Here is a 12,358-nt window from a genome sequence, read left to right on the forward strand (position 1 = left end):
AAAAACGTTCCATGAATCAGGCCCATGGTGTTTTCTACTTCATTCATGGCTAATTCTGCCTCATTTCTTACTAGTGGCTGTCCAAGTGGTTCTTGGCTTCCTGTTACAGAAGGTTGACTGCTGTCAGGAGTGTGCACATCTAGTTGCACCTGGAGTTCTTCTTCTTGTTGCTGTTCATTGTATAACATTGTTATGTACTGTGTAAAGTTTACGTCTGTTATAGTGCTTTCATTTGCTTTGAAAGCATCTTCATAGGAATCATAGGTATCTAGTAAATCATCTTTTCTCCATGGTTTAAAAAGTTGTAGCAGGGACATGTAATACAGTTCTTTATATTGAGGCGTTTTTAATGACAATTTCATATGATTAATTAAACTTTGTTTGGTAAGTTTCACTTAACTGCCTTCCCAATTTTCCACTCTGTATCTACCCTTCTTCTCTTCTGGTTTAATATTATTTTTGTATGTGAAGTTTTGGGCTATGTAGTATAGACACACGGTTTCCAAAGTGGTACACCTGTTTGGGTAGTATGTGTCTAGTAAGTTGTTTTTCAAAATGTCTTGGCTGTTGGGATCGTTTTTGGCTATTGTTTCTATGTCTTCATATGATTTGAGAACTCTTTTTCTAGATTTAGCAGGACCAAGGCTTAGCCATACTATATTTTCAGATTTTCCATACAAGGCAGTACCGGTTAAATGGTCTGCGGCTTGATAATAGCCACATTCTCTATTGGGAGAGCATTTTTATGCCTAAGCTATATAATTTTCTGTGATAGTGTTTTGTCAGATGATATGTCATCCCAGAGGTCTTTGAGCTCTGTTTTTTCTGCTTTGGTTAAGTAGGCTGTGACATATTGTGTAACTGCAGTGGAATTGTCTGCAATGTACTGCACATCTTTATTTGCATTCCATAGGAGGGCAATGATTTCATTGTAATCATTGATGTGTTTTGCTCCATCTGTTCTTTTTATGTAATATGTGTTCTTAGGTGATTTACCTTTGGCACTATGTCTAACTGAAGACATGAAGTTGTTTACTTGACTTATTGTCGAAACTCGTCTAGGGAAACCTAGCAGCATTTGGTGTAATATTTCCCTTTGTTTTTATATTTGTGATTACTATACTTCCCACATTTGTGTCTTTGAAATTGTAAAATGTGTGCATGAATGTCACTATGTGTCGTTTGTGAAGGGATTTCACAAGTGACATATTTGTGGATGAACTGCAAAACAGTGGCATCACTGTCCTGAACAAATTTAGGAGCATCTTCAATCCACAAAAGTATGTGGATGTGTGGTGCTCCTCTGGCTTGGTATTCTTTTCTCCAAAAGAAGTGTTGCACTTCTCCGAGGGGAGGAACAGTTTTATACAAATGAAGTGTAGCATAGCAATGAAGCGATGATGGAAATATCTTGATACATTTACAGGATCTAGAGAGCAGAGTTTTCCTGGTGTTTTTATATCTATATTTGTTTTGTTTGCTATGTGTAGGAAATTATGTAAATCTTCCCATGCATATTCTGCACAACTTAATGTCACAAACCAAGTGGGTGGGCCAAGGTTTCTTATCATACAGCGTACATCTGCATGACGTCGGAACCAGTATTCTTTTGTACCACGCGTGTTTGCTAAAAGATTTGGAATGCTTGACTGTAACACTTCATTGTTCTTGCACCTTTTGTAGTAATTGCATAGTTGACATAGTTTGAAAATTGGTACCTGATTTTAATGTGTCTGCAACTCTGTAGCATAGAGTTGATAGTTCACTTTCAAAGAGAGGGTGGAATATAATAATAATAATAATAATAATAATAATAATAATAATAATTATTATTATTGACCAGTTCCTGATGAGTATTGAATTATTTCAGTGGTTTCCCTCAGGTTTTAGTCAATATTTATTTCTTTGTAGTATTCATTAATGTCTTTTAGGTATTGCAGTCTTGTCTAACTTTACGTAAATCCACCAGTTGTTTGATATGATATGATATGATATGGTATTTGTAACGCGCCTATACACAAGTGTTTCAAGGCGCGACGAGGCAGGGAGGGAGGGAAACAAGGGGAAGATGGACAAACGATCCTACTAGGCCAGGTGTCATTCAGATCGTGCAAGTGCAGAGGTAAGGGGAAAAGGAGAAAGTGCAGGGGGAGGAGGTGGGGGGAAAAGTGCAGTACAAGGTAAGTGGCGTAATAAAATAATAAATGATAATAAATAAAAAGGGCCAGCTGGTGGCAAGTGCGAGGTAAGTGCAGAGCAAGTGCTGGGTAGGGGGCTGTAGGGATACAGTGACAGTCCCACAGTGCAGGGGGAGCCAGGGGGGCAGTGCAAGTGGAGAGTGGCTGGGCCCTGGACCGAGGTCGCTGAGAGTGGCCCAGATGCAGGTTAAGTGTAGAATTTAGTGGGGAGTTAAGCAGGTTTAGCAGGGGAGAGGGAGAGAGAAGGCAGAAGCGAAGAGGAAGGTTTTGAGGTGCTTCCGGAACCGGAGATGGTTCTCCTCAAGTTTCAGGGAGGCAGGCAGGCTGTTCCAGAGGGAGGCCCCTGCTGCGGAGAGAGATCTACCCCCAGCACGTTGCTTCGAGAAGCGGCTGACCATGAGGGAGTTAGAGATGGATGAGCGAAGGGCTCGTGAAGGAAGATATTTAGGAAGAGAGAGTTGAAGGTATTTAGGCCCCAGGCCCCAGAAGGCCTTGTGGACAATGCAGAGGGTTTTGAACTTAATCCTCGCAGCCACTGGGAGCCAGTGAAGAGATTTCAGTCCTGGAGAGATACGGTCCCTGGGCTTGAGGCCAAGGACAAGTCTCGCAGTTCTGTTCTGGATAAGTTGCAGAGGGCGGAGAGTGGAGGCAGGGAGATTAAGATGGAGGCTGTTACAGTAGTCCAGCCTTGAGAGAACCAGGGCTCGGGAGACAGTGAGCTTCTGGGGGAAGGAGAGGAAGGGAAGAATACCTCTGAGGAGGTGCAGCTGGTAGTGTGATTTCTTAGAGACATCAGATATATGAGGAGAGAAGGAGAGTGTGGAGTCGAAGATGACCCCGAGGTTTTTAGCCTTGCAGGTAGGGGCAGGAAGGGGGCCAAGGGAGGCCGGCCAGAGAGCTGCAGGGAAGGAGGGAGTGGGTGCGCCGATGAGTAGAATCTCAGTCTTACTGGCGTTAAGGCAGAGGTCATTGGCGGCACACCATTCCTGGATAGCAGACAGACAGTCGGAGATGAGGGAAGGAGAGGAGGAGGCCGAGGGTAGCCTGAAAATGAGCTGGGTATCGTCCGCATAGCACTGGAAGTGGGGGCAGAGGGCGGTGATGCGGTGGGCAAGGAGTGCCAGATACTGGTTGAAAAGCCAGGGAGAGAGGTTGGATCCCTGGGGGACACCACAGGTGGAGAAAAAGATGTCAGAGAGGAAGGAGCCCATTTGGACCTGGGAGGGTCGACCGGAGAGGAAAGAGGTCAGCCATGCCAGAGCCTGACCAGTGATACCCAGGTTATCACGGAGACGGTTGAGCAGGATGGCATGGTTGACAGTGTCAAAGGCAGAGGAGAGATCGAGCAGAATGAGAACACAGGGAGTGTTGGAATCGAGGTTCAGGAGCAGGTCCTCACGGATGTTCAGGAGAGCAGTTTCCGTGCGTCTGGCCGCTCTGAAGCCGGATTGATGGTCATGAAGATTACCAACAGATTCAGCATGGAGGTTAAGCTGGGAGATGGCCAGTTTCTCCAGGAGCTTGCCCAGGAAGGGAGTAATGGAGATTGGGCGATAGTTGGCCGGGCAGGAGGGGTCGGAAGAGGGTTTCTTGAGGAGGGGGTGCACAAGGGAGTGCTTGAGGGGGGATGGGAAGACTCCAGAGGCGAATGAGTGGTTGCAAAAGTCAGCCAGGGCAGGAGCCAGGGAGACGATGTGGTCCTTGATGGTTTTGGAGGAACAGGGGTGAACCTGTTTAGACGAGGCTTTCATAGATCGGACTTGTCTGGAAACCTCGTCAGCAGAAAAAGGTGGAAATGAAGAGAAGGAGGGCGGAGGGGCGGCTGCAAGAGAGCAAGAGGAAGAGCCGGGAAAAGAGGGCGGGAGGAGAGGGGAGGAGAGTGAGGACAGGATGTCCTGAGTTTTTGAGATGAAGTGCGAGGCCAGTGCAGTGCAGAGGGCCTGGGAGGGGACAGGAGAGGTAGAGACTGCAGCAGGGTTGGCCAGCTCCTTGCAGATTTTAAAGAGTTCGGCCGAGTTGTTTGATGCCTCAGAGATGCGGGCTTGGATAAGGGCTCTCTTCTTAGTGAGAACGGAGAGCCGGTATTGCCTTTGGAGCAGGCGGCAGGCCAGTTTGTCAGAGGATGAACATGAAGCACGCCATTTCCTCTCTGCCACCCTGCACTTGCGTTTTAGGGTGACGAGATCCGAGTCGTACCAGGAATTACATTTGGCTTTGGGCTTCAGGCGGATTCTCATGACGGGGGCAAGGATATCGAGAGTATCAGATATAGAGGAATAGAGCATGGAGAGGGCTGTGTCGGGGTGGGAGTCAGCCGAGGGGGGAGGAGGGGGCGAGAAGGTGGCAGCGAAAGCCTCAACTGACACGCGCTTCATGGGTCGGATGACCGAGAAGGTGGGTGGCAGTGAAGAGGGTGGCTTTGCCTGTGGGGTAGGGAGGGAGAGGTGAGAGGATAGAAGAAAGTGATCGCTCCAGGAGAGAGGAGTGGAGAGAGGGAGGGAGAGGGGAAGGTCAGAAGAGATCAGAGCATCAAGAGTGTGCCCTGCAGAGTGAGTAGGACCAGAAGGGAGAATAGAGAGTGAGAGAGAGTTGCAGAGTTCGCGAAAGAGACCAGTGGGGGGACAGGAGGCATCAAGGTGGATGTTGAAGTCACCGAGAAAGAGGAGTTGGGTGGTTGAGGACAGGAGTGAGGAGGAGAGATCAGCCCACTCAGAGAGGAAGGAGGAAATTTGACCAGGAGGCCGATAGATAGTAGCCACGGTAAGGGAATGGCTAGGAGAGAGAGAGAGTCGGCAGACAAGACATTCAAAGGAGGAGTAGGTCTGCGTAGGAGTGACAGTGGCAGGAATCCACTCAGGGAAGATAAGGGCAACGCCACCCCCTGAACGGTTGGGCCTGGGCACGGAGAGGATCTTGTAGCCGTCAGGTAGGAGTGTGTCGAAGCTGGTGGCAGAGCTGGCAGTGAACCAAGTCTCAGTGAGACCGAGGACGTCGAGGTCCAGTTCCTCAAGAAGGCGACAGATATCAGAGGAGTGCTTGATGGCAGAGCGAGAATTTAGAGTGGCAATGTGGAGAAGGTTGCCACCCTTGAAAAACTTCCGGGGAGGGGTACAGATCAGAGGTACACCCTGCAATTTTTTTTGTCTTTTGTCGGTATGCCATTTACTAAGATAATCAAAGATTGGTCTATTGGACGTTGCACTCCCAGAGTGTGTACATTTTCTTTGAGATCTAATGGCAAATAAACTACTTTGCCACGAATGCCTTTCAGTAATTCAGAGTGAGGTAGTTTTGCTGTTTTTGGTTGAAGGCATATTATTGCTTGAAATGGGTGCACTGTTTGAATTATGATGCTTTCATACAAGTTAAGTTGTTGCAGTGGTTTTGGTTGTGGGAATAATTCCAAGTTATGTGTGTTAGCACGCGAAGTTATTTGGTTGTTGTCAAGTTTTGCAGTGAAGTAACTGCAATGTATTAATGGGTTAGTAATTTTGTATTTGTTTTCTGCTATAAGATAGAGAGCTAATTGGAACCACTTTGAATCTTCATTTCTACAGTTTCTGTTCTATTCTTATAAAAAAAAGTCCTGCGGCAACACACACACACACGGTTTGGCACTTCCAGCAGATGTGCCCTTCAAACCTTAGTATCTCTTTTTTTATGTGTGTAGTAGAAGGTTGCCATCTGTAAAGTTGTTGCTAGTCTGTTCTAAAGCTATTGGATTTTGTAAGTGGCTTTCACTTCCAAAATATTTTCTCTGGATATACTAAATTTCTTCCAGTAGTTCTTTGGCTGTACCATGTAGAAGATTGTTCACATACTGATTGAGAAACTGGCGTAAATATGTTTTGCTTATGTTACATATTGATGTGCACGGCCATTGGTAGACTGGACGCATTCCTTCAGGGGAATGGAGAGTTGATACTAAAGTTTTATGGGGATATTTTTGTGAGCAGCGTTTCTTGTTCTATAATGGTATTATGATGTTTTTTTCCATACCCTCGTCCACTGCTATGTATGGCAATTGGGTTTCTTTGCTTTTGTTTGTATGCTTCTTCATTGAAATATGGTTTTGTGCTGGTGGTGTGACTCCACTCACCTCCACAGATGTTTGCAAAGTTATCTTTGTTGATATTCCGTTTATTGAGAAGTCTTTTTTGTAGTTTAGTAGTTAGTTTTGTTAGTAGTTTCATTCTGTTTAAAACTAAAATAAATAATTTCCTTTTGAGAAGTATTGCACTGTCTATGAGAGCTTCCAGGATACATTTTCTACCGTAGGTTTTAAGGTTTGTGCATGATTTCTCTCTTGCTTTTATAAGGTTCTGAAGGACTATGTGGTGGATACATTTTTGAAATAGTTTTTATTTTGGTATGCTTACTTGTGGCTACATTGAGATTTATAGGTGCAGTGTTAGCATTAGTGGTAGCTGCAGTTTTTTTAATACCTTTCTGTTTAGTTTTACATTTTGAAAGAGGAGGCAAAGTTTCTTTACTAGAAGCTGCTTTTGTTTCACTTAGTGACGGTATTAGCTGTTTTGTTTGAACTTTCTTTAGAAATTCTGCCAAAGGTGGATGCTTATTTTGTACACTTTTGTTTTGATTTGCTCTACTTCTGCATTGCTTTCTACAGAGTTGCTTTTTGGGAAGCATTCTTTGGGGTCTGTTGGAGTAAAAGAAAGTTCGGGTTGGGACGTTGTGCAATGTATGTGTGCATTCTGCATGAGTGTCTGAGTATGATGGTAGGCATGTATGTAGAGGTGTGTGATTGTGGAATGGGCTGTTACTTCAGGTTGGGAAGGCTATTCTCGTATTTGTGTGTTACTATACTGGTGTTCAGATGACAATACAAAGTGTGCACCTGCTGAGGTGCAATCAGTAATACTAAATCTAATGCTGCAGGGTTAATACAATTGTTTGCTCTACAATACTAGAATTCTACAGTGTTTGAGTAGCAGTTAGAACATTATGGCAGTATTGCACTTACTTTTCTGGATGCAAAGAGTAGGTTTCTTCTGAGATCTGTTTTGTACTTCAGACGGTGCTGGTTTTCAGGAGAGTGGTCTTCACTGCAAATGTGAAAGAAAGAAGTTAGTAAATATATGTGTTAATAGCACTGTTGTTAATGTACACATGCATTTGTTTATTTTTGCAGTAATAGTGCTTTCTGATAATTGTGCATAGCATGTAGATGCAGTTTCCTTTGTCTATGTGCATTCTGTATATTTTACTTAAAATCTGTCAGTTGAACTTGCCTTAGAAATGATTACAATAGTAAGTACACAGAGCACACTACGGCTTTTTAAGGCAGTGTTATTTGATGTTAGGAAATAGGAGAAATAGCCATATGCTTTTCTTGCTACGTATACAGGGTAAATGGCAGAAACCCTGGTGAAAAGCATGCAATGTATGTATTTACAATGCAGGGTACCTTCTAATTACCCTGGATAAGTAGTAAAAATGTTGTGTTGTCATTTCTCTCATCTGCTATGATCAAGTGTCACTTTAATGGTATGTGTTTTACAAGTTTTCATTTACCCATATCACAACACAGAACAGGCAACCATTAATTGCATGCATTTGAATGTGGTTGTTGCCATTTACAATCATACTGTTATTTATTCTATCTTTTAACATGAAATGACACTTTGTTAGACAGCTGTGTGTGTTGTGTCTGGTTAAATGGGTAAATGAAAATTTGGAGAGCACACAGCTTTGCAAGTGACACTTGATCATAGCAGATAGGAGAAATGACAGTAAGCTTTTTGTGCAGGTTATACAGGCTAAGTGGCAGTTACCCTGTTTACATGCATTTATACAGGAGCTGTACATGTACTGTGCACAAAATATTCATACCTGTAGTTTGTGTTCATGCATGTGGATGTGAAAGCAGAAATCTTGGAGAGTTTTACAGTAGTTTTTGCTGTAGGCGCTTTGCAATCACAGCAGAATTGTACTGAACATTACATCCAAAGTGTTGAACTGTGATGATGGAGTTAGATGTAGAGTTCTTGGATGGGATTGGTGGATGGTTGTGTGACTGCTTAACAGTAGCCAATGAGGGAATGGTGCAGAGAGTGAAGTGGAAAGGGTAGAAGGGCTGCCCCAGTGTTACGTGCTCCGCGGACACCGCAGCTGTTCATGGACAGGGCGTGCCATATCCAGGGCTTCTCAGCATATCTGGCATGGAAATAGGACTAGGGGAATTAGCCAATCAGGTGCTGAGAGTGTCATTCATAGGGAGAGAGGATAATCATTATTTTCATTGCTGTATGCTGTGAAGATGGCTGTGGTTGTTGATATGGACACAGTTGGAGTGTGGATAGTGGGAGATCATTATATCACTAATATGCAGGGTTATGCAAACATGTCTGGCATTTCAGACAATGTTGGAATGCAGGGAGTAGAGGCTACCTGGTGTGATGTGCCAGGGGGACATTTGCAAGGTGTTTTTACACTTTGTAGAAGTATGGTTTATTTTAACACGCCTGAGATCCTGGTGGTAAATTGTAGAGGAATGTATTTGGATTACTGAGTGCAATACGTGTGCAGGGTGCACTGAAACAGTTGATAAATGAACTGGTGCACCTATTTCCATCTGCTAAGATCAGGAGGTTGTTGTAAAGTCATGTAACAGACAAAATCTGAAAAAAGGTTAAAACAAAGCCTCAAAAAAGCTGCAAAAAAGCTGCAAAAAGAAAGAAAAAGGATCTTTTCAGAGCCAACCTCAAGGCGGAAGTGGGATACACTATTAACATTTTTATTTCCCGCTTTCAGATGTTTCGATTTGTCCACGGACACCGCGGTTGTCCGAGGACAGTGCGTGTTACATAAAGGGATTTTGAGGCTGAGAGGCATGCAAATGAGACTGTGCAGGCCAAGGGATTGGTCAATAAGGTTTACTGGGTGTGATGTGTAAGGAGAGACTTTGGCAGAAAGTCTGTTTCTGAGAGGTGAGCAGATTGCTATGGCTGTATCTTTCAGAAGGCAGATTGTCTGGATTTTGGGTGACTTGTGGATACATTGGTTGGAGGTGCATGCAGACCGCTGTGGAGTAGATGCACATCTTGGATTCCCTCATGTGGCTATGCACTGGCACGGAGTGCGTGGAATGAAGTGGCTGAATTTGGTTCCTCTTTGTGCTACTTTGATGAGACAGCGTCATCCAGACATTATTATTCATTGTGGAGGGAACAGTTTAGGACATGTCTCTGGAATCTCCTTGAAATTTGCAATGAAATAAGTACTTGGGAAAGTCATGGACATGTTTCCAAACTCCTGAGTAATTTTTTCTCGTATTGCGCACATAAAAATGTGGCTGCATTCTTCTTCATTTGGTCCACAAATGGAGAAAGCGAGGCACAATGTCAACAAGGCTGTTTGTGCCTTTTTGAGAAATGTTGGCATCTCTTCTTTTCAGAAAATATTATGTTTCATAGTACACACATTTTTCGTAGAGATGGAGTACATCTTACTTATGCTGGGAATCAGATTTTTCTGCGAAATATACAAAATGCATTGCGACCCTTTTTGGAATTATAGCAATCCTTTTTCCAGTAGGTGTTGACCACTTTAAGTTTTTGAAACACAAAAATAAACACCACAAAAAGGCTCTTTTCAGAGGCACCACTTCCTTCCGGAGAAGAGTGCAATTGTTTTGATATGGCAGCACCCCAAAAATTGTAATAGACCATGGACTGTCCGCGGACTTCTAAAAATGCACAGGGCCCTGCAGTATTTCATTGGCACTTCTATTTTTAAACTGTGAACAGCGGCTCTGAAAAGAGCCTTTTATTTGGTTTTTGTTGTTTTTTATTTTTTGGGGTTTTTCAGACATGACACATAAGGAAAGGAAGGGAAGGCAGGGTAAGGAAGGGGCACCAACCACGGGAATAAGAAAGGGCAGGTGGCGAGAGGAAGATGTAGGGTGGGCCTTAATCAGGTAGGTGGCAGTCCTTCTCATGCTCCCAGACCGCTGCCTCAAAAGCACTTCGAAGGGTCTCCCCCTGCAGAGTACTACGTCACAGTACATACACAATACTGTGACCCTCGAAAGGTAAGGGTCTACTGTGTCGCATATGGCCTGTGAGGCAGCTGAAGGGTTGCGCTGCCCCGCATGCGTGCCTCTTGTGGTGGCAGGAGAAGAAACGAAGGATGCTGCATAGAAACTCAACCTACTATGTTTATCGGAGGGGGCAACCCTATGAATAGCACCAGCGTGGAATGACCTTAGGTGTCGCTTCATTGAGGTAGTACCATAACTGTACAAACCTAGTTTGCCGCGACTGAGCACCAACCGGCACTCTGTGCAGCGCACCTTGTTTGCACAAGCTTTTGGTACTCCATCAAGAGTGGCAAACAACCTCCACACCCAAGAATCACGGTGGCTGCTAGTAGTAGGGACTTCCACTACCTCATCCTTGTCATCCTCTCCACCCTCCTCGGCATCCTCACACCTGTTCCCCTCTCAAGGCCCTTGGGAAGGTGGTGGAAGTGGTGGAGGGGGTGGGGGTGTTGCTGAAGCTGAGGCAGTAATAGCAGGAGCAGCTTTGGATGCCATCAGGAAGGTTATGGAAGCAACCACGAATCAGGAACAGCAGAAAGCTGCAATGGCAGCGAATGTCAATATAAGCCAAAGAGTCAGTACTCTGTCTTGGAAATCCAAAAGCAGAATAAGGAGGACCTCTGGGGTGTGGCCTTTTATAGGGGTGCTGGTGCGCGCTCCGTTGACACCCGCGCTGTCTGCGAACACTTTGAACGCCAATAAGGGTTCTAAAAGTTCCAAAAAGTATGCAGATCACTAGGGACATGGTCTGGGACATGTGCACGGGCGAAGTTTCACAGAAAAATACCTTGGATTGCTCAAAAAAGCACTTTTTTGGTGTCCGGGGTCCCAGACTGTGTTCGCAAACAAGGGCCCACACTGAACATGGGTGTTGTCACATGATGACATCGCAGACATGTTCACGAATGAGACGGGTGTCCGCAGGACACCATATGCTTGGGGTCGGTTGTACGCATGTGTGCGGGTGTTCTACGGACAGTGTTCATGTCCCCGAACTAATTAAAAGTACGACACATGTGTGGCGGACATTTACGGACAGGATGTTCGTAGGACCCGAGGGTGGGATACACATACGTGCGGGTGTTCTACGGACAGTGTTTAAGTCCCTGAACAAATGAAATGTGCGTCACAACTTTGCGGGCCGGCGGGCGGGCTATGTGTTCTACGGACATATTCATTCTCATTGCGGACAATGCGAACGGGGGATGTTCTTAGGACACCTTATTTTGAATAATAGGAGACATGCAGACAGATTTTGTGTCCTGTGGACCCCTCCATTTTGATTGCGAACAGTACAGACAGGAATAGTGTCCTTAGGACACCCCCATTTTGGTTAATTAATTTACGGACATCCCGGATCCCCACGCTGTCCGCGGACACACTAACAGCCTTTTTAAAAAAAATACACAGAGGTATATAGTAACAGCATAAATAATATTTTATTATTGTATAAAAATATAGAAATTATGAACGAGAGGGGGAAGCAGAAATTGATACAAATACAGGGGAATTAGGGGCTTCTACATGTTGGATGGTAGGGGAGGAATGGATTGAAATCGCATAACGTTTTTGATTGATGGGGATTATTTGGGGATGGTTGGCTGGGACATGGAGAAGGGGTACAGGTACATGTGGGACAGTGCTATTATTTTTTTTCCCATGATATGGTTTTCTACAAAGTTTTTCAAAATAATGAAATTGGTCCTTAATTGATTCATAATTGCTCTAAACGCTGCAGGTGATTTTCCAAAGTGTCTGTTTTAGTATTATTCTTATTTTCTGTATGTTCTGTTAAAAAAGAAAATGTGTTAAGTACACTTAGAAAAGTGCAATGTCTACCATTAGTATCACTGTTTTCACTCATTTTGTCCTGAGGAATACTTTCTTCTAGCCATTCCAAAGTACTAGACATTTCTGTGTAAATAAAAATATTGATTATTTTTAAATGTATTGTTCTACAGAATGTTTATAAATATAGGAATTAATATAGTGTACTTACCAGTTTGTTTTTAGTTTCCCTCTTACTGCTACGTACGTGTGCTGTTGATATTTGTTGTGTAGTTTCTGAATAAAGCATTAATGAGGTAATTGAGTTGGA

Source organism: Ambystoma mexicanum, chromosome 9, assembly GCF_040938575.1.
Source record: "Ambystoma mexicanum isolate Mex_15411 chromosome 9, UKY_AmexF1_1, whole genome shotgun sequence".
Taxonomy (NCBI): Eukaryota; Metazoa; Chordata; class Amphibia; order Caudata; family Ambystomatidae; genus Ambystoma; species Ambystoma mexicanum.